The sequence below is a fragment of the Octopus bimaculoides genome, chromosome 6 (assembly GCF_001194135.2).
Source record: "Octopus bimaculoides isolate UCB-OBI-ISO-001 chromosome 6, ASM119413v2, whole genome shotgun sequence".
NCBI classification, from domain to species: domain Eukaryota; kingdom Metazoa; phylum Mollusca; class Cephalopoda; order Octopoda; family Octopodidae; genus Octopus; species Octopus bimaculoides.
The window spans coordinates 1220868-1243174 of NC_068986.1; the positions used below are offsets into that span (position 1 = coordinate 1220868).

The 22307-nt window shown below is 34.8% G+C and overlaps 2 protein-coding genes across 5 annotated transcripts in view; one reads left to right on the forward strand and one right to left on the reverse strand.

The window, feature by feature from the left end:
• The window catches only part of LOC106881512 (uveal autoantigen with coiled-coil domains and ankyrin repeats protein), a 128689-nt gene extending 123626 nt beyond the window's left edge, over nt 1–5063 (reverse strand). For both annotated transcript variants that reach the window (XM_052968534.1, XM_052968532.1), the window contains exon 1: nt 4475–5063. The gene's annotated coding sequence lies outside the window, so the exon portion shown is untranslated. The remainder of the gene's footprint in view (nt 1–4474) is intronic.
• The window catches only part of LOC106881072 (espin), a 177035-nt gene that overhangs the window by 3562 nt on the left and 151166 nt on the right, over nt 1–22307 (forward strand). The gene's annotated exons all lie outside the window — the stretch shown is intronic.

A 22307-nucleotide genomic window follows, 5' to 3' on the forward strand; every position in this document is an offset into this window, starting at 1 on the left:
ATATGTGTATATATATGTGTATATATATATGTATATATATGTGTGTATATATATATGTATATATATGTGTGTATATATATATGTATATATATGTGTGTATATATATATGTATATATATGTGTGTATATATATATGTATATATATGTGTATATATATGTGTATATGTATATATGTATATATATGTATTTATATATGTATATGTATATATGTATAAATATGTATGTATATATGTGTGTATATATATGTGTATATATGTATATATACATATATGTATGTATAGGTTAGCAATAGATATATTTTATACATATAAGGTTAGCAATAAATATACTTCAAAAACATTCTCTTTCTCCGCTTATCAACATAACTATAAAGACTAAGACAATGTTTATCTCATCATCCGCTATGGTTTCGCCTCCATCATCCTAATTGCCCATGCATTTATTAATCGAAATCTCTCGAAACAAAGCTTTTAATCGATTCCAATAAATTAAAATTAGTGAATGCCGAGTACAATTTAAAATTTCCTAAACATAGATGACAGAGGTAGTAGAACATCGTTCGTTATCGTATGATTTTGAGTTCAAATCCTACTACATCTTTCATTCTTCATCCCCCTCCTCGAATAAGAAAATGAAGAACTGCAGAAGTTTTATTTAATACATGAACGATGCAAAGTATACGAGTTGTTGTTTAGCAAATCAGCCCTGATTGAACCGACTAATAATCAAAGTCTTTCTACCCGTGACCATTCCACCCCACTTTATTTCATTTCAGGCCAAGTGTACACCAAACTATATTATGCAGTGACCTTCCTTTTTTAATACAATAGGGTGTGATTTGGAGAACTAGCAAATTCACTAGTGTCTGAAGATTTTTTCATTGCAGAAATTCTTTTTAATTCGTTATTATGCCAAACTACCCATGTTTCTGATATTGATGAAACAGCTGATATGACCGATATATTTTGTTGGTGGATAAGTAAGAGATTATAGAATTTATTACGGACAAATGTCGAGTTATCATTGATAAATGCACGACAAAAACCCAAAGTATATTTTTCCCCATAAATAAAACAATTTAATCCAGAAATAATGATTCAGACGTTAGTAATAGAAAGCCATGCTTTGAATTGTATTGAAGTATTTCTCGAATATTCTTTTTTGGCTTGGCTATTTATCATTCTAGAAAATGTTTGGCTTAAATTCAACCCTAATTGAGCAGCTCAATGATGAAAAACATTCCAACCACGACCATTCCATCTGTTTTCAGACAGTGCAATACGCTATCCAATGGGTCTCATGGTTTTTTTAAAGATAGGGTGTAATTCGAGGAAGATTTGGTTGCTATTTCTGCCAGGTCAAGTGGAAATGTTTTGATTTGTCTACTATTTTCAAAACTGATTGAGTCAATCGATAATCAGTCAATCAATCAGTGGTTATATTGTTTTCTCTTTCGCAGGATTTACTTGCCTCACTTTTCAGGCTAAATCCACTTTATCATTGACTCTACGTGGTCGCACCACCGAAGAGAAATAGCAGCCAAAATAACCCAAATTTTCTTTTTTTGTTTTGTTTTACAAGATTCTGAATTTTATTTGTGATCTATTTTATCTTAAAGCAAAAAGGTCAGAAAAAAAAACATGAAAGAAATATCGAACCGAGAGACCCCAGCGGAGGGTTATTATTTAGATTCGTGGTGGTTGAGCTAAATTGGGATGTTGTAAGAAACATAAGTCTTTATCTTAGAGTAAGAAGACATAGGACATAGGTAAATTATATACTATTGTCCTAAAAAAAAAAAAAAAGGCGCGATGGTCATGGCGTGAACGCTGTTGATCATAAGTTTCTCTGATGGTGGGTTAACAACAACATGCTGAGGACCATGCAAGTCCATTAGAAACGACCATTCTTGGGTTTATTTGCTAAATGGATCTCAATTGTATCATATATATATATATACATACTTTGATCTATCAGCAAGCATACGAGAGGTAAATATTACTTCATGCTGATTCTGCCAGCAGAAGCCTTTATACTTTTACAGTTGTTTGTTGTCGGCAACTGTAGCGCGAAACGAATGGAAAAAATGGTTGTAGCTGTTAAAAACATCACCATGTGGAATACAACTTCTTTCTTTTATCGATCCATATTATTGTCTTTCACTACCGCTTCTCTTTCCTGGAATTTATTTCATTTGATCATTTCGTTTCCTTTTAGCTTAAAAAAAAAAAAAATAGATAGATCGTCTGCTATTCTATTTATTTTACCATCTTGGTGGTTGCTTGATGGAACGAACAGCACCAGAATTAAATAAAATGCTTAATAGCTTAATTGTTAGAATTCTGGATTTCATTGGAATCCTGCTTAAAACAATAACTGAAGCCATTTTACATTTTGTGCTGTTTAAATGGTTGTTTTTATTCCATTTATATTTAACATTTATTAATTCCTAATTCCTTATCCGTTCGTAGGAGTGTTTCATTAAATTCATAGTAATATCTTATTAATAGAAAGAGTATTTTAACTTCCTTCTTCTTTTCAAAGATTTCATTTTAACAATCTCGACAGTTCTACACTTTCACAAATGTGCATGAAGTAGTAATGCTAGTGGAAGATTTTAGTGTAGTTTCATTTTTTTTTTTTTTGATTCTTACAGAGACTGTACAAACTTAAAGTGACCTTATGCCATTTTTGATCTTCATATCATTAACAGATATAGAGGAAACCTGTTAAGTTAAACACTGTTGCTTGTTGAAAAGAAATATCATTTCTCTGGGGTGCATATCAGCTTAGGTTTGGCAAAATCGAAGTGTCTTTTTCGCATTTTTCTTGGCAAAGGAACAAATTTAATCAGTGATAAATAAATTATAAAATAGGTTATATTTCATTTAAAAAATTCCTTTCTAAATGAGAATGCTCAAATTTTGCTAAGACTTTTACAATTTAGTGTCTTCAAAGTTATATTTTAGAAATGGTTATAATGACATCGGTCATCATTTCTTAGGTCTGTTTTCTGCTTTAATAAAAAAATGTATTTGAAACTTTTGACCAGACGAGACTGGAGTGTTTATCATTTTTTTTTATAGCTAAATTAATATATAAATGAGCTGTGTGATTCTGTTGAGAGATGCAACTGGTATAAATTGCTCGGATGTCGGTCTATCAACCGTAGGATCGAATTTGATTATCAATTGACATTGCGTATAATGACAAAAGAAATCTTAATTTCTAGGATTAGATCTTTTACAATTCCATTCGTATTCAGTATATTTTATAGGAATATAATAATTATGCGTGATTCGACCACTTCTTAGTTTTAATTCCTTAGTAGATAGGCTGGTTGTAAGAGTGAACGAAAATAATGTCGCAATTTCATTGAAATACTATAAATAATAGTTAAAATAACTAAAGAAATGTTTTAAGTCTCCTGTTAACTGACAACACATTGACAACATAATTCAATGAACATTACACCTATGTGAACCAAAAATTACGTTTTATTCAATACGTTAACTAAACAACTAATTACCCCAACCATTATTAAATTAGTCATTTGTGGAAGTTTTTCTGTGACCTTACCATTTTCTTGGATTCTTTGAGGGGGTTAGAGATGTTTTTTATGAATGGAGGTAAAAAGTTACAGTAGATCTTCAGCAAATGATTGATGTCTTCATTTGTTTTGTTGTTTTATTTAAGAAATTGAATAAAACGAAGATTTTTTTTTTTCAAATAAATGTTATGGCCATTATAGTGCTGTCATTGTGTACAAGACAGGTAGAGTCGTTAATAAGCGATTTAAAATGTGTCCTTAACTACATTAAACATCATTTATAGAATCTTAATGAAACCTGACATGTTTTCCTGTGACTCTTTTACGTCGCTAGAATTGTGACGTTCTTTCTTTGAGAATTTTTTTCGTGTGACTCTATTTCCGTTCACGGTTTTGGTAACATGCTGCCATTAGTCAACGTGTTTGGTTGCGAACATTGTGTGTTGCGATTAGAAAGCAATTACAATTAGGTACGCTACGAAGCATGGGAACTTGTGTCACGGAGACTTGGTTTAAAAGAAACACCTGACATTAAACATGCCTAGTTTTATGTAACTGAAAAGGGGTCAAGGAATATTTCCGTTAATATTTGATGAGATTTATAAGGGTGGAGGTATTTGTTCTGGCTCTTTACGTTCTAAGTTCAAATCCTGCCGAGGTCAACTTTACCTGGGGGTCGTTAAAATAAAGTCCAAGTCATCTGCTGGGCTCGATTTAATCGACTAACGACTTTCTCCCAGTATTTTTAGCGTTGTACCTATATTAACATCTCCATTATAGATATTCATTTATGTATTATATCAAAGGTGACAATGTACTCCTTGGGCTGTTTACGATTGTAGAGACGAGGGAAAAAAATTGAACTTTATCAAGGGTTTAAAATTAGGCTTGTTAGAGTGTATATATAAAATACATGTATACAGACCTGTAAGGTTGTAATAGACGGCACTCGATTGCGTAGTTTGTATGGATTTATTGGTTATGTAATTATGTCGTTATCTATTGTTTGGGTCCCTGTAGGTACGTATTCAGGTATATGCAGTGTCGGGCATCTCTGTTCCTAAAGTCTCTAGATAATATTTAGGCGTGTGTGTATACTGTGAGTGCACACAGGCACACGTGTGTATATGTGCATATGTATGTACTTATATACTCATGTATGTGCATGTATATATGTATATACACGAATGTAATTTATGCGTATAGGCGCAGGATACATTAATCCAACTTTCTTTTAACTGGCCGAATCTTCGAAGTCACTTGTTTAAGAATTATGTATGTATGTATAAGTGAAGGCGCGTGGCTTAGTGGTTAGAGTATTCGGCTCATGATTGTATGTCGTGAGTTCAATTCCCGGTGATGCATTGTGTCCTTGAGCAAGACACTTTATTTCACGTTGCTCCAGTCCACTCAGCTGGCAAAAATGAGTAGTGCCTATATTTCGAAGGGCCAACCTTGTCACACTCTGTGTCACGTTGAATCTCCCTGAGTACACGTGTCTGTTAATTTCACGAACAAGCTGCTCCGTTGATCATATCAGCTGGGACCCTCCTCTCCCTCTCTCTCTCTCTCTCTCTCTCTCTCTCTCTATATATATATATATATATATATATATCTCAAAGAAAGAGACATAAATAATGGGCGGTATATGTGTATTTGTGCATTATAGACGTACAGCTGTTTCTGATATTCATTTTGTGTTCATGGCTCAGTTGACTCGATTGATTGAAACGACCATTTGAATGCTGTCGTTGTCGGAGTCCAATGCTTTGTGTGCAGATTTGGCAGGCGGAAACTGCAAGCTTGTCGTATGTGTGTGTGTTTGTCCCCACATACATACCACTTGACCACCAATGATAGGTTTACGTCCTTGTAACTTAGCGATTCAGCAAAAGGGGAAAGAAGCCAATTCATTATAGGCAGTGCCCCAGCATGGTTACAGGCTAATGACTGAAACATGTGAAAGATAAAATATACATATACACGTACGTACGTACGTACGTACGTATGTATGTATGTATGTAGGCAGGCGGGTAGGTAAAAATCTTCCGTAGTTGTTAAATTTATTCTGTTGCACCCATTTCTTTTCGTCAAGAATGAAATCATTCTTCCAGTAAATGTTTCTTCGGTGTTTGGCTGATCATGATACGTTTCATGCGGCCCGTTTTTCGATAAGGACTGCCTATTTTGTCACTTGTTCTGAATCAGCAGCCATATCGCTCTCAAATCACAGCCTAATGTCTTAAAGAAAAAAAGGCGGGGAAGGACACATTAGATAATGGAGCCATAGATATGCCTTAAAAGATGGGGTCAACTACCTTTAATTATATACAGATCTAATTGATCAGGGTTAAAAAAGTATTGTAAGAGATGAAGTAAGATATATGGCAGCTGCTTGATGTTTGAACAGTATTTGTTTGTGATGTTAACATTTCCTTTGAAGAAAAACAGATACCGATTACCGTTTGATTGCAAGAAACATCCAATGTTGGCACTATACTAACATTGAAAACATTTCTCTTGTTTTCAAAGTCCAAAGAAACATGTTTTTACTACTTTGTAACAATAAACAAACACTTCATTGGCAAACGTTGCATAGTAATTGAATGAAATCTAAAAATAAATGTTAAAGTTATTGCATTTTGCTGTGTGGGAAAGGAAATTTTAGAATATTTGTTTATTCCATTGGATTGTTCGTTGTCGATGTAGATTATGGATTTTATGAATTTCTGACTTCCCGCCTTTGGAAGAATTTACTTGGTTATGATGAAGACCTACATGGCAAAATAGTTCTCTGTGACAAAGGACAGTCTTATGCATTGGACAGTCTGGAGGGATCCTTTAAGTTAAACAGACTCTCTCCCCCACTCTCTCTCTCTCTCTACACACAAATCTTTCAAGATCACACTCAATCGTTATAAAAAAAAAGTAGTTTTAATTATCCCTGAAATGACGGAATGGCCATAGCTAGAAGACCTTCGATCACAGAACTTCTTAACATTCAGTCAAAACTTCTAGAATCTTCAGCAGAACTATTTGGTAGGAAAATTCTCAAAACCTACTTTCAAGTCCACTACTGTTTGGCTGCACACAACCAGACCTGATTGGCTGGAACTTGTTCATGGCAATACAGTTAATTTCAAATAGCTGGCCTTTTATTTATAATAGCAATATATTTCGACCATGGTTCTTTTGCTGGTTCAACAACAAGAAAATGCCTGACTGAAGATGTTTGCTTCACAGCAACACATTTCTGAATTTGATCTCAAAGGCACAGCACTTTAGATATGTGTCTCCTATTTTAGCAGCAGGTTGTAGGAAAACTGTGTAGGAGCCCATTATGAATGTATAGATGAACTCAGCAGAGGGTCAATAGATACCTGACTATTGTGCTTAGGGACATAGAAGTACTTGAGAAGAGATGGGTGCATTGTAAGATCACTTTGGCAGAGATGGATCCCTAGTTCTTGTCAGAACATCTATCTAGGAGTGTTGTAGATAGGGCTCCTTAGCTTTGGCAGGGGACAACCTATATAAGAGGAAAAACTCTGAATGTAAAGCCTTCTCTGCTACGCATTCCTTTGGTTTTGAAAAGCATAAAACTTAGGAGATGAGTATAGTACAGTTATAGCTTCCTTTTGTACTTATCTGAAACTCCTTGCCGAACTCAAAAAGTTCTTAGCATGAAGTTCACTATAAACATATTCATAGATGGGTATCTTCTCAGTCAAGTATCATTATCATGCCATTTCCAGCTACAAACTTTTTGGTAATATTTTGATGATATGTTTAAATGACACACACAGTTTCAAGAGAAATGTAGAGAGAGGAGAACATGACATTATATCACTGTTTTATTGACTGCTATAAAGCAATTGATAATGTTGACAAGGAGATAGAGAAGATTTTATGAAGATTGGGTCCCTTTGCAAAATTTATTGCTTTCATAAAGGCATCTTTATGAAAGCAAAAGTATCAACTGTCCTGATGAGGACTCTCTTATATGCAAAGAGTTGTAACATAGTGACAGATTCTGAGATTCAAAGAAAACTGTTTATGGATCACTTCTGTAATGTTTGCAAAGCTCTCTGATTCAAAATGAGTTTTAAAAAGCCTGTGGTCGTGTGTTAACCTCCTTGTCAATAAAGTCTCTTAATCTTTTGTGTACTGTGGTAGTACACTTAGAGAAGCTAGCAAAAAAGTATTTCTTTTTTTTCTTTTCTGTGTGGCTAAAAGGTGTACACCATTTCAGTATAGCAACAAGTTAGTCACAGTTGTAAGAATTATACTGTCATTCACAATGACAGTAAAAACAGATATTTATGAGAGGAGTGCTGAAAAGTTCCTGGCTTTGGGTAAAAGAAAATAGAGGAGGATCGGTTAATTATGATTTTATACAACATATCCCCCTCTCAGATTCACACACTTATTGCAGCAATCCTTCAGTTTTTCTAAGCTCTGTAAAAGAACTCAAAAAGTTGTGCCTCCAACCAGGCCTTTCATGACACCCTTAAAGTTAGGAACTTTTTTGGCATCCCCTCATACATCTAACTCCCTGATTATAACGTAAGTTTCAATAATATACTCAGTGACTAACAGAGTTCATTCACAATGTCATTCCTCGTATGTGTCTTGTCTGCAACTGATTTATTTTTAACTGCATAGTGTATTTGGTGGGAAAAAAAGCCTCTTGGTACCACATGACAGCATCTTTAGCTGACATCACAGTAAAATAAGCTAGCTAAAATGTTATTCAAACTTATGACTCAAAAAGAGCAAATATCAATTACTTCAATATTATTACAACAGCAAAATTTTCATGCATAATCCACAACATTTTGGTTAGTTAAAAGTCAATGCCACATAACATCAGACAGGGACAGTAATCCCTTTTTATTGTTTATTAATACAGAGGAACCGCTGTGATTTAAGGCAGGATTAACACAGTACCATACAAGATTTCCTTTGTCTGTTTAACATCCATTTTTCCATACCAGCATGGATTAAATGAGAAGTTAATTAAGGCAGGATTTTATGAATGGATACCCTTGTTGTCAACCCTTACTGTTGTTCAAGTAACGGACACTTTTATTCCAAACGTCCAGAAGTACAGTGGCCAGTCATAATCATGGAGGATCTGTAAGAGCCATAGAATCTACCCATTCCCCAAGACTCAGTAAGAAAATGAAACAAAACAAAAATTCCCTGCTGTCACTACATGAGTCAATGGGTCGGAATAATGACATTCCTTGTTGACATGAAGCCGGGACACTGTGTGTTTTCAAAGACTCTCGGAAGAAAAAATCCCTTACTTGAAAAACATGTAGGGTTGGTAATAGAAAGTGCATCCATAAGGCGGTGAGCTGGCAGAAACATTAGCATGCCGGGCGAAATGCTTACTGGTATTTCTTCTGCCGCTACGTACTGAGTTCAAATTTCGCCAAGGCCGACTTTGCCTTTCATCCTTTCGGGGTTGATTAAATAAGTACCAGTTACGTGCTGGGGTCGATATAATCGACTTAACCTGTTTGACTGTCTTTGTTTGTCCCCTCTGTGTGTAGCCCCTTGTGGGCAGTAAAGAAATAAGAAAGTGCATCCATCTGTAAACTACTGCTTTGAATCCATGGAAAAATGGATATTAAACAAACGATGTACCTGTCTGTCTGTCTTATGAGTGCACACATATAAATACACACATACACATGCACATACGATGGGCCTTCTGTAGTTTCTATCTAACCCAATTCTCTCACAAAACACTGGTTGCTTTGGGGCCATAGCACAAAATGCATAAGGTCCTGTGTAATGGGACTGAATCCAAAGCCAACGTTATTGCAAAGTGAACTTATTAACCACACAGCCATCCCTGTATACTAACAATGAATTTTGAAAATACATGTTGCAGTCTTGAGATGTCAATACAAGCAAAAATATTAGCAATTATTTACACTCACTTCAAATAGCATTAAGAGAATAAAATCTTGTTCAATTTGCTTCACCATATTTCCAGATAAAAGACAAGCAGGCACAGAGCATGTCATAATTATACATCTCAACACGCTTCTAAAGCAAACTGTTGTCTCTTTACAAGTGGAAATATTGATCAATTTCTTGTACTCAGAAAAAAAAAGTGATGTCATAGAATTCTAGACAAGTCTTACAGATCTTGTAATACAAAAAGCCACAAGCTCTTTGGTCTGTTCATTTGAAATATTAAGGAAATGGTCACGGACGGGATCCATCACTTCATTTATTGAGTCCACAAACCAGTGTTCTGTAAAGACACTACAGAATAAATCAAATTGATATGATGTCTTGCTTATATCTTTTAATTATTTTTATTCTTTTTGTTGATATTTAATATATAGAAATCAGGTGTATTTGGTTTCAAATTTTGGCACAAGGCCAGCAATTTCAGGGGAGGGATTAGATTGATTATATCAACCTCAGTACTCATCTGAAAGGATGAAAGGCAAAGTTGATCTCAGCAGAATTTGAATGTAGACTGGAAAGATGGACACAGTGCCACTAAGAATTTTGCCTGGTGTGTTAACGATTCTGCCAGCTCGCTGTCTTAACATTTTAGCATTCAGATGCAATGCTGTCAGATGTAATGCTTATTCATTCACATTATTTTCAATTAATCATACATTATCTTGTAGCTTTCAGATTCTGATGATGTGATCGTTTATTTTTAGAGTGATATTGTAGGGTAGGTGTGGAGGCCAGATCTGGCCAGTTTGAGCACAAAATAGGTAGAATATTTGGGTTGGATATGGCCCATTTAAAAGCTGAAGGGTTAACCCTTTAGCATTTAAACTATATATTTTTTTCATTTCTCATTTTGAAAACAAAATCTTGAAATTATGTCAGTTGGAAGTGGGAAGAAATAAATTTTGCTCTGTGAAACTACTACATGGGAGTTATTATTTTTACAGCTTCATGCATTCAATGGATGTTGAATCCCTATTTAGAGTGACTAATGCATTGTTTTATTTACTTTTATCACATTTGATTCTAGTTTGTTCCTACAATCTTATTGGGTTACATTGGGAAGTAATATCCAATATATATTATTACTATGCTTAACAGTTTCAAGACTGATTGCTCAACACCAAAATTCATTATTGGTTTTTGCTTATTTATATGTTTTTATTTTATAAGTTTTTGTTGGGTCTCTTGCTTCTGGGTTACATAGCAATAACATTCAAGGTAAAATGCTGCATACTTACCAATCTTCATGCCAGACTTTTACATTGGACTATGTGTTTTATATTAATTATTTCATTTTTATTTCATTTTATTTTATCTTATTTCTTTTTTACATACATACATGTTAAATATGAGAATTTAATCTTTCCTTATTTTAGTGCCAAGAACTGCTCATGGAGAAAAAAGGGCATGTCAGTTTATCTCATGCCTCTGCCATTTCATCAATAACTCAACCACTATAGCTAATTTTATTGTAGTAAATCTCCAGCAAATAAATGTATTTTTTCACATTTTTAGAATAATCTTTTTTCTTGTGCTCTCTTTCTTAATTGAACTTTCTTGGAAATTTGTTTCCTTGCAGATGTTTGTAGTTCACATTTTGGTTGTGATGTTTATCTGTTCAAATTTATACTTTCTTCTGAGAAGTATACTGATATATTTTTTCTGTTATATACCAGAATTCCAAAATACATTCTAATATATCATCATCATCATCGCCATCATTATCACCATCATAATTCAATATCTGTGTTCCACTCTCGCATGGGTTGCACAGTTCGACAGGATCTGATAGGCCTAAGAACTGCATCATGCTCCAGTGTCTGCTTTGGTGTGGTTTCTATGACTGGATGCCTTTCCTAATACCAACCATTTCACAGCATGTATTGTTCATTTTTTCCATGCCACCAGCACTAATAAATCCACCACGAAGACTGCAAGGCTATGAACCCTGAAAGGGCAACAAGATGAGGGGTTAACAGATGAGAGAAGTAAAAGTATGAGAGAAGGGTTCAGTATAATACCTATCTGTAATTTGGCTTGTATTGTAAATAAATTATGGAAACTGCTTTTGAATTTGTATAGGTGAAGACAAAGTTGTATGGTTAAAGAGTTTGCTTTGTAACCACATGGTTTCTGGTTCCATATTACTGCATGGCACTTGGGAAAGTGTTTTTACTATCATCTTGGGTTGACTAATACTACATGAGTAAAGTTGGTATACAAAAAGTTGCACAGAAGTCTGTCATGTATGTATATGTATGTGTGTGTGTGTGCACGGGTATTTTCTGAATGTCTTCACATTGGCATTGTTTAGGTGACAACAATGTTATGCTTATATCTCCCTTCTTGTAGCATGTTGGTTTTGATGTGTTAAAACCTGTGGAATAAAAAGTACTTTACTCAAAAAATAGCAAAGGGTTGATGGCAAGAAGGGTATCTGGTTGTAGAATACTGCCTCAATAAGTCTCATACAACCCATCATCAGAATGGAAAAAATAGATGTAAAAAATGATGAAGACGGTCCATTTTTATAATTACTTTATCACTCGAGTTCAGTTGTTTGAATATGTGATGCATATTTTCTTTGTTACTCTTTGTTATTCTTTAACAGTGAAAAAATAAGTATCTCAAATTTTTGGAGCTGTTTGATGATATTTCCATTTGTCATTTGATTTGTCAGTCTTTGTCATTTGATTTACTGTTCTGTTCATAGATTTAAAATACTGTTGAGAAGGTATGTAGCCTAGTAGTTAAGCAAGTGAACTATTGATCATAAAGTTGTGGGTTTGGTTACAGGTCTTGTAGGTATTTTATATACTTGAGCAAGCCATTTTACTTCACTCAGCTATGCAAAAACTAGTATCACACCTGACAGAATGACCTCTGATTGTAATATTGGTTTCAACTTTTGATACAAGGCCAGTAATTTCGGGGGGAGAGTGTTAACCGATTACATCAACCCCAGTGCTCAACTTGTACTTATTTTATTGACCCTGAAAGGATGAAAGGCAAAGTCTACCTCAGTGGAGTTTGAACTCAGAATATAAAGATAGATGAAGTGTCACTAAGCATTTTGACCGGCTTGCTAATTCTGCCAGCTCACCACCTTCCCTCTGGTTTTAATAATCTTTTCTACTCTAGGCACAAGGCCCAAAATTTTTGGGGAGGGGGCCAGTTGATTAGATCGACTCCAGTATGTAACTGGTACTTAATTTATTGACCTCAGTGGAATTTGAAATCAGAATGTAAAGACAGACGAAATACTGCAAAGCATTTCACCTGGCATGCTAACGTTTCTGCCATCCTCTGGTTTTAATATTTATCAATAAAAATGCATTGTCTCACTAGATTAAGTATGTTTATAGTTTTGCATGAAGTAATAGATTTTATTCCAGGACCTTATTTTATATTTATGCTATTGGAAGCCAATTAGGTTTGGCTGTTTTTTCACTGTATCTTCACAAAACAAGCAAAGAAGCATATTTTGTCTCTTTCTGTTGAATGTTATTATAATCTTGTGCCAATAATTCTTAACTATAAAATCTTTCTGATCCTTTTTTTTTATGAAACAGTTTTTCCTCCTGCAGTTGTGAAAGATTCAGTTGGTGGAATACACTTTATTTGTGTTAGTGGAATTATAGTATTTTGGACTGTATCAAATTGTGGTCAGATCACTTGAAAGTACCATCAGCAATGTGAAACCCAGTACAACTTGTTGCAGAGTTGGTTCATCTGTCTCTAAGCTAGCAACCTCACCTAGGTTGCTCGGTGAGAGAAGTAATTTTGAACACTCAGCTAGATGGAAAACAAGACCTGTCAAAGAGTGGATAAATTCATTGACCATCCAAATTGTCCATATGCACATTAAATCTGTGTATGTCCATATTTCATTTAAATGAGGCATGGAAGAAATAAGTAACCTTCATCATCACAACTTTAAAGTTGGCAGTAGCAGGTCAAGAAGAGCAACTGGTGCATGTAACCACAGACTGGCAAGCTGGACTAGCAGCCATAATACAGGTTAAGTATCTGGTATGATGTTATATGGTTTGAACACAAGTTAAATGGAGATCCTTTCAGCTACTTTAGCAATCTTCTGCATTCTTATATAGGCTTAGTTGTCCTAGCTTTACCTTACAACTGAACATATCAGTGAATTTAATGGGTACACAGCTCTTTCTCACCGCAAAAAAAAAAAACAATGAACCTTTGTTCATCTGGCATCTGTAGGTAAGACTGCATGGTACATGTTTGACCGACCTCATGCAAAAAGGTCAATTGCACTTGTCATGGCAGTTGAAGTATTCTGCACACCTGCACCAATGAAATACCACCATTTCTGTAGTTTCAGGTGCACAGAGGATGTAATAGGGGTGGTGGGAAATTGTGAGTCTCTTTCACTCCCTCATGACTGCATTCCTTGTTGATGTGCTGCATAGTCAGTCATGGTTTTTATTGATTACTGATGGTCTAAATCCTTCTAGAGCCATTGGTGGCAGGTCTTTCATTACAGTGTTCAGGGATTCAAACATTTTGACAATGAAATACTGATGCTTCCATAGCTTCAGGAACTCAGAAGGTGTAGTATAAGCAGGAGCAGCTGTGATTCTCTCCTCCTCATCACAGATGTGTCTTTCTGTTGAAGTGTCAAATGGTTGAAGTCATTGTCTTCCCTGATCAGTCCTTACTAAACATGACAGCATTAAGCATCTTCTTTTGTTTTCTTTTCTCCATTTTTTCTCTCTCTTATTATTTATTTATTTATTCATTCATTCATTTCTTGTTTTTAGTAGTGCCAAGTCATTTTCAACTGTGACAATCCAACTACTATTTACAAACCCTAAAGAGTTGTGACACCCAATCAAAAGCTACTGCTGAGAACCAAGTTTGAGTCTTCTACAAATTACATTCTACCATACTGATTTCAAATTTTTCACACAAAGCCAGCAATTTCAGGGGAGGTGCTAAGTCGATTGGACTGACTCCATTGTCCAACTGGTACTTATTTTACCAACCCCCAAAAGGATGAAAGACAAAGTCGACCTCAGTGGAATTTGAACTCAGAACGTGAAGATGCACAAAATGTCACTAAGCATTTTGCCCAGTGTGATAACGATTCTGCTAGCCTGCAGCCCTGTTATATTCTACCATATAAAAAAATAAAGAACACGCTGGAAAATATAGTCCTAGATAAACAGTCTCTGCAGAAAAAATGGAGAGGTCATGGTTGGTACATCTTTGATCATAGCTCTTCTCAGGGCTGACTTGGTGCTATAAAAACAACAACCTGTATTTGGTGGTTATTAAAGCAAATCTGGGAATCATGATACATTTATGTTTCTCTACTTAAAGTGTAGTTAATGTATAGTTATTGACGTGTCTTAGTATATTTACTGTTTATACTTTAATGGACAACATCCAAATATCTGAGTCATTGATACAAGCTTCCAATCTTTCATCTTTGTCTGAGAGGTTTATATCGTGTAGTCTCTGAATCCCTGATAATCTTTTATTTAGATTCTGTCTGAGTGGTTTATCCTGTAAATATAATCTCAAGATGAGAGTTGCTGTATACAATTAGATATCATCATCATCCTTCTGATGTCGATTTTTCCACGCTTGCATGGGTCATACTTTATACTTACACACACACACACACACACACACACATGTATACATGCATACAGTGTGTGTTTGTGTGTGCATATACGGTTATGCATATATTCCCCTAGTGTTTTTGTGCATATATATGTATGTATCTGTGCTTTTATTATCTATATGCATGCCAGCAGCCTGATTCCGATCGTTTATGTGTATATATGTGTATATATATGTGTATATATGTGTATATATGTGTGAATATCACAGTTGACAAGCTACTTGTCATAGTTACAGACCTGGTAAAAAAATAAAAACAAACTGTCACCCTTAAACTGACTAATATCCCTCTTCTTCCTTCCCATTGTAGTCCTCCCTCATATCTCTCTCTTATCTCATTCATATTATTTCTGTCTTCAACTTCACTTTCTCCCATATGTTCTTTCTCCTACCGTTTATTTCCTATTTATAACATCTAAATTCTTTTTCCATTCCCTGTCATTCTCTACTTTACTCTCTCTCGTAGATGACAAAGAAAAACTTTTCTTGTTTCTCAAAGAAGAGCTTTGTTTGAAATGTCAGGAAATTCTCCCAACAGTGTATCGACTTCAGAATCTTTACACGCTACCCATAATATATTGACCCTCTAATATAACATATTTACCTATTAATATATTTAGTACTTCAAATAAACATAACATATACCAGTTATCCAAAGTTTGTATTTCTTATCTGGCAGAATTGTTGAGTATCAGAAAGAATATCTTGTCCCAACTTTTATATTCTGAGTTCAAATTCTGCCAAAGTCAGCTTTGCCTTTCTTATCCCCAGAGTCAATAAAATAAATGCCAGTGAAGTATTGGAGATGGTGGTATTGACTAAACCCTCTCCTCAAATTTTTGTTGGTTTTGTGCTTAAATTAGAAACATACAGTTCGTCTTTTTGGGATTGACAAAATAAGTACTAGTTGAGCATTGGAGTCGATGTAATTGACTTACCTCCGACCCTAAAATTGCTGGCCATGTGCCAAAGTTTGAAACCATTATCACCGTTCTGTAGATTTGTCTAACCTTGATCAGTTTCAGCACCATATTGATTTTTCTATCAGAAACAGTTGCTAGCAGGGCTATCAACCGTTCTTCCTTTCTGAAGAAATGGATGACCGGGAAAACACTCACAACACAGCACAGATGATTCTGAGAAAGAGATATGATTCCAGTTTGCTGCCCTTAATAATAATAATAATAATAATTCCGAATTTTGGCACAAGGCCACCAATTCTGGGATAGTGGGTAAGTTGATTACATTGACTTCAGTGTTCAACTGGAACTTATTTTATCAACCCCGAAAGGATGAAAGGTGAAATTGGCCTCAATGGAACTCAGACTGTAAAGATGGACGAAATGCTGCTAAGAATTTTGCCCCAAATGCAAACAATTCTGTTAGCTCACTGCCTTAATAATAATAATGAATATATAGAATATACAGACAGACGTAATGAGAGATAATGTTTTCACATGAATTATGGGAAAAGTGACAGCAACATTTTGGCTGGCATCCTATTGATTTGGCCGGCTGCTACTCTCTTGTACTCTTGCTAATGTCTGTATTTCGTTTCTTATTTTCATCATTGGAAAGGCACTCTCTGTCGAAGCTGCTTAGATCTGAAGTAAATTAGATTTAGGTAGACTTACCCACCCCATCCAATGGTTTTTAAACATTTCATGTATCTGTTGGATGGATTACGTCAAATTTAATAAAGAATAACAGAATAATTCTTAATCTAATCAGTAAATCTAGTTAAATTGTTAATTCTAATGCTGTATCACGTTGCAAGGACTTTCAGGGTTATTCCCTGTTGTGCAAAAAGCTTAAAACATTGTGGAAAATCTTGTTTTAAATAATATTAATTAAAATGCCATTCTTTGTTATTCAACAAATTAGCTGGTTATTGAATCACACATGTTAAAAGGAGACAAAAGTACAGGAAAAATATTTAATGTATATTAGTGAAGAATTCACTTTACTAACATTTGACTTTTACCTGTATCTCATGCTAATGTGTCTCATTGCAACAGTAAGATATAATCTATGATAAAATAGCATTTTCTTGGAAAGATTCAAACAATTTGTTCATCCATTTAATGTATGTTTTTCTATGTTAGCATTGGTTAGATGAGTCTTATTTTGAAGCTAGACACTATTCTTACCTGTTTTTCAAGTAAGGGATTTTCTAATCCACAGGTCTTTGAAAGCATAGAGAGACTGATTGTAATGTTGACAAGGAATGTAAACATTATATTCCCATATCATTTAGATGTTGATAATTGAAGCTATATAACATCAACATTCACATACACATACATGATGACCTTCCGAATGTAGGACCAAAGCCCCCTAAGACAAAACCTCCTAGAAAAAAACCCTAAGAAAAAAAACTGTGAGGATGAAACCACCACCAGGACAAAAAAAAAAAAACAAGCAATTTTTAAATCATAATTTTTATTCTTATTATTTGTAATGAACACTTCCCTGAGATGTAAAATATTACATTGATTATATAATAACTCGAATCACAAAAATGAGCATAATAAAAAGAACATCATATATCTTTGAAAAATTGAAACAAACACAATATTGAAAATCTCATTAAGTGTTGAGGTTCATTTAAAGTACTTTTTACTAGAACTTGATGTTCCTCCAATTTCATTTACATAGTCCTAAAGGGTTCTTTTTTTTGTCTCATTGGGGTTTTGTTCTAGGGGGATTTTGTCCTAGAGGGCATTTTTGTCTAGACTCCTGGATTTCCATACAGTTTCCATCTATCAAATTTACTCATAAGTCATTTATCCTCATCATCATCGTTTCACGTCCGCTTTCCATGCTAGCATGGGTTGGACAATTTGATTGAGGACTGGCGAGCCAGATGGCTACGCCAGGCTCCATTACGCATAAATATTTATGTGTACTTATACATGAGTAAACATTTATATTTATATTTATGCTTAGATACTAAACTTTTGAAACAAATTTGTGTAAATTTCCACCATTCCACCGATTGACTCTGCTACTATGATGTGATTGAACTTTTCTTGTCTTTTCTGTGGAAATTTGCTACTGCATATCAAAGTGCATCAACTACAATGAACAAAATGAGAATTTACAAGCAATGTCCTATAACTGCAAGTCTGCCATTGTTGCATTCGTATCACCTTCAAATTTATATGAGACACTCTCCTGGGAAGCATTTACATTTGGATAAAAGAATAAATCCAGTTGATGTCAGGTTTCTTCTCCACAGGGTCGCTTCATTCATATGTATCTATGCATTACTCTTTTGTTACTCTATGGAATCTTTTTACTTAATATTGCTTTTGAAGACAGGTTAGCAGTTTTGGACTTGTATTGACCCAATATTCAAGAGGGTACTTATTGATTTTTTTTTGCCAGTCCTGGTGTTTTTGTAACTATCGTCATCATCATCATCATCATCATCCTCCTTTTACCCTCCACATTTTGATGCTTGCATTTTTTTTTGTCTTGCAAGTATTTGATGACTTTGTCAATGCAGGAGCCACTTAGAAGCACCCAGTCCACACTGTAAAGTGGTTGGTGTTCAGAAGGGCATCCAGCTGTAAAAACCTTGCCAAAACTGACCTCGCCTGTGCTTGTGCCATGTAAAATGCACTAAGGCACTCTGTTGAGTGGTTGGTGTTAGGAAGAGCATCCAGCTGTAAAAATCTTGCCAAAACAGTCACAGAAGTTTGGTACAGGCTTCTGCCTGGCTGCCTCTTGTGAAACTATCCCACCCATGCTAGCATGGAAGGTGGATGTTAAACGATGATGATGATGATGATGATGTGTGCAGTTTTGGTACTACCACTAGGCAGACTAGACAATTGCCTTGGAGACACCACATAAATTCTGAATAAATTGGACAAATTTTTCAATACAATTAAAATAATGAAAACTTGGTAATAAAAAGCATAGATTAGATCGCTCTGGAATAATGTTTGAGCAGTAACAGGAAATTGAATCATTACCAAATATGCTATTGATACAATATTGTAAAAGTATATATTAAAAACTACTACTGTTGGCTGTATTCATGAAACAGAGCTGAGAGAAGAAGGGCATGCACTGGCATATAGTGCAGAATACCTTGGTACCAGCCCTGTGTGTGTGTGTGTGTTTATGGGGTACTTTGGGGCATGAAGTGCTGGAATCTTAAAAATGTTTTCTGTATGGAGCTAACTCTGATACTGAGAAAAATAGAACAGTTAATATCATTGTTGTTATTGCTATGGGTAGTGAAAAATGGTACCCTGAAGTGAAGATTTTGTAATTGGTCTTATTTTGTTGTATTTGTCTGAGCATTTGGGAAAAACACACTTTTAAGGATTTTAAAGCTTATACTGTGCAGAGACATTACTCATATGTTGTTCATATGTTGTTCTTGTTTAGCCTCAAGTAGGTCCTGGTCAAGCTGACCTTCGACCATTTCATTCCAGCCATGATCATCCCATCATTTTTCCAGACTTGATCTTTCTTTCTTTAGAATTGTTCTGTGATTTCAGGAAAACTCCGACTGCTTCACTTAGCAGATTGATCAATCACATACAGGTTCTCTACTAGTTTATTTGGCTGTTTCCTTGTCTTGAATTTTCATCATTCAATCACTGGCATTCCAATAATGACCCTCCCATCTTATATTCTAGAATAATTTATCCAGCATTTTCTTCCATTAAGACAGTAAAACACTTGACTGCTGTTTCTAGCAGGTTGAATGACATCATAGAGGCTTCTTTGTTGGCTTATTGTAGTTATAATTAATTGTAAATAGATTCTTATCTTGAAGTTAAATAATTCATAATTGTGTATGTACTGTTCAATGTTTGACTATTAGCACCAACACTGGTAATACTTCTCATTACACCAAATCTTCCACAGGCTGACCAATGTTGTTATGACCATGTGGAAGTGTTTAAAGTAGAGTGTCACTAACCAGCTCCCCTTTACATTTCCATTTGTGCTTCTTATTCTAAATGGATTTATATATACATGCCTGTTAGACAATCTGTACACTTTTTATTACAGTGCTGCTCTCCTCTCCTTTTTGTGTACCTCCTCCTCCTCCCTGACCCACTCCTATTATCTTCACCTTTTCTCCAAACTGATATTCACCATTGACCATGAACCTTCCCCTGTTTGCAGTTCACTGCATCACCTAGGTCCCTATATCCCTACTTCTAATTATCTATTGCTTGCCTCACTCTCTCACAAACTTACTTGATCCTCTCTCCCTGTTCCCATCACCTGATTCTCTGTTCCTGTCCCCCTCACATTCACCCTTTTGTATTTTGAAGGTATTTTCGGGCACCCCATCATAAGCATCTTTTTCCCTGTTTTTCCATATATCTTCTCAGCAGCACAACACTCCTACCTACTCCTCTGTCGTACTCTTGCCTCTCAACATTTGGTATAAATCACCGCCCTCAACACTACACCACCACCCTCAATCAAGGGATCTTTGTCCTGCAAGCTACTTGCCAACCTCACTAACAGCATTGAATGAAAAGGCATCCAATATACTGCAAAGTGGTTAGTGTTAGGAAGTGCATCCAGCCATGGAAACCATGTCTCAACAGACATTGGCCTTCAATGCAGTCCTCAGATCTGCTGGATCCTATTAAGCCATCCAACCCATGCCAGCACGTAATACAGACACTAAATGACGATGATGATGATGATGATGGATCTTGCAATAAGCTTTGCTTCATAAGAAAGTAGTAGTTGGCTGATGATATGAGTTACATATTTCTAACCAATTTAATTATTATTATTACATGGTGGGGTATTTTTTTTTTCGAGCCAACAAAAGAGTTTGTACACGATCAATTATTAATCCATAGCAGAGTTTGATAATTTCCAGTGCTACAATGAATCTAACACTTCAGTGTCTTCATATGTGAGTGTGGAAGAGAGAGAATGTGGTATCATTGCTTTGGCAAGTTAAAGTTATAAGAACAAAAATGCTATTGATAGCATGTTTCTCTAGAACACCACAGTTGGTGTCAGCTCACAGAAATGCTGAGTATTTTTTTATAGATTTCACTCCTGACTCACTAGATATGTTTTTTGTTATATTTAGAAGTTTGCTTTGTATATTTTGCAGTTACTTCCTTGAAAGAAATTATTGAAACTGAACATTTTTTTATTGACCTTTTGCTTCTTTTAGATTATTTGCCTTTTTTAGAAAAAAGATTCTACTGTCACTGTTAATATGAACATTGGCAATAGAACAGGTCTGTGCAAAATTGACTGAATAAATAATCTAAATCTGTTATACTAAGGCTATAAATGTATTGTTATGATATGTTGTACAAGGAAAGTTGTGATTGCTTGGAGTAATATTCCTTGGTTATTCAAGTTTTGTTTATAATATCATTGTAAAATATATGACTAAGTAGAATTAATTTTTTAGATTTTATTCCTTTAGAATTGGTGTTAGAATATCTCAGTTTCCAAAGTTTTTTCTGTTGATTTATCAGTCAGAAGTAAAATTTATTCAGTTCAAATGTCATTTTGATATCATGTGAAACATTCAACTATTAATATTTTTCAGTATGAATTTTAAAATCATCAATAAAGAAGTCATAAATAACATTCAGGCTCTTCTCGTTAAAGAAAACTGACTTAAAACCATTCAATTTCTTAATTAGAAATAACTGAAATACTAAAATAAGTGACAGTTCAACATCGCTTAGTCTTGTGGGGTTTTAATTTGTTAGAGATAGTTTGTTAGTGACAAATGTTTGATAAAGATTTTGTCAACGATAGTCACAGGAGTTCTCCAAAGTTTCCAAGGTACAAGGTTTCAAATAGAATGTGTGAGAAAGAGAATTAAATGTTAAAATACTTTTGCCATACTTTAGATTCCATTGTTTAAATCTTAGAAATTACATTTTTATTCATTTGCATTTATCCAATATTGCTAAAAACCCATTTCTCTAACCCATTTCCTTATCAGCATTTATTATATTAGACTGGAAGCAATAAAGTAATTACAGTATTTGATAGCATAAAAGATGCATGAGCATCTTGGATGCACACCTATTTCAGCAGTGCATATTCAGGAAACAAAAAAAAAGAGAAGCTTTTAGTGC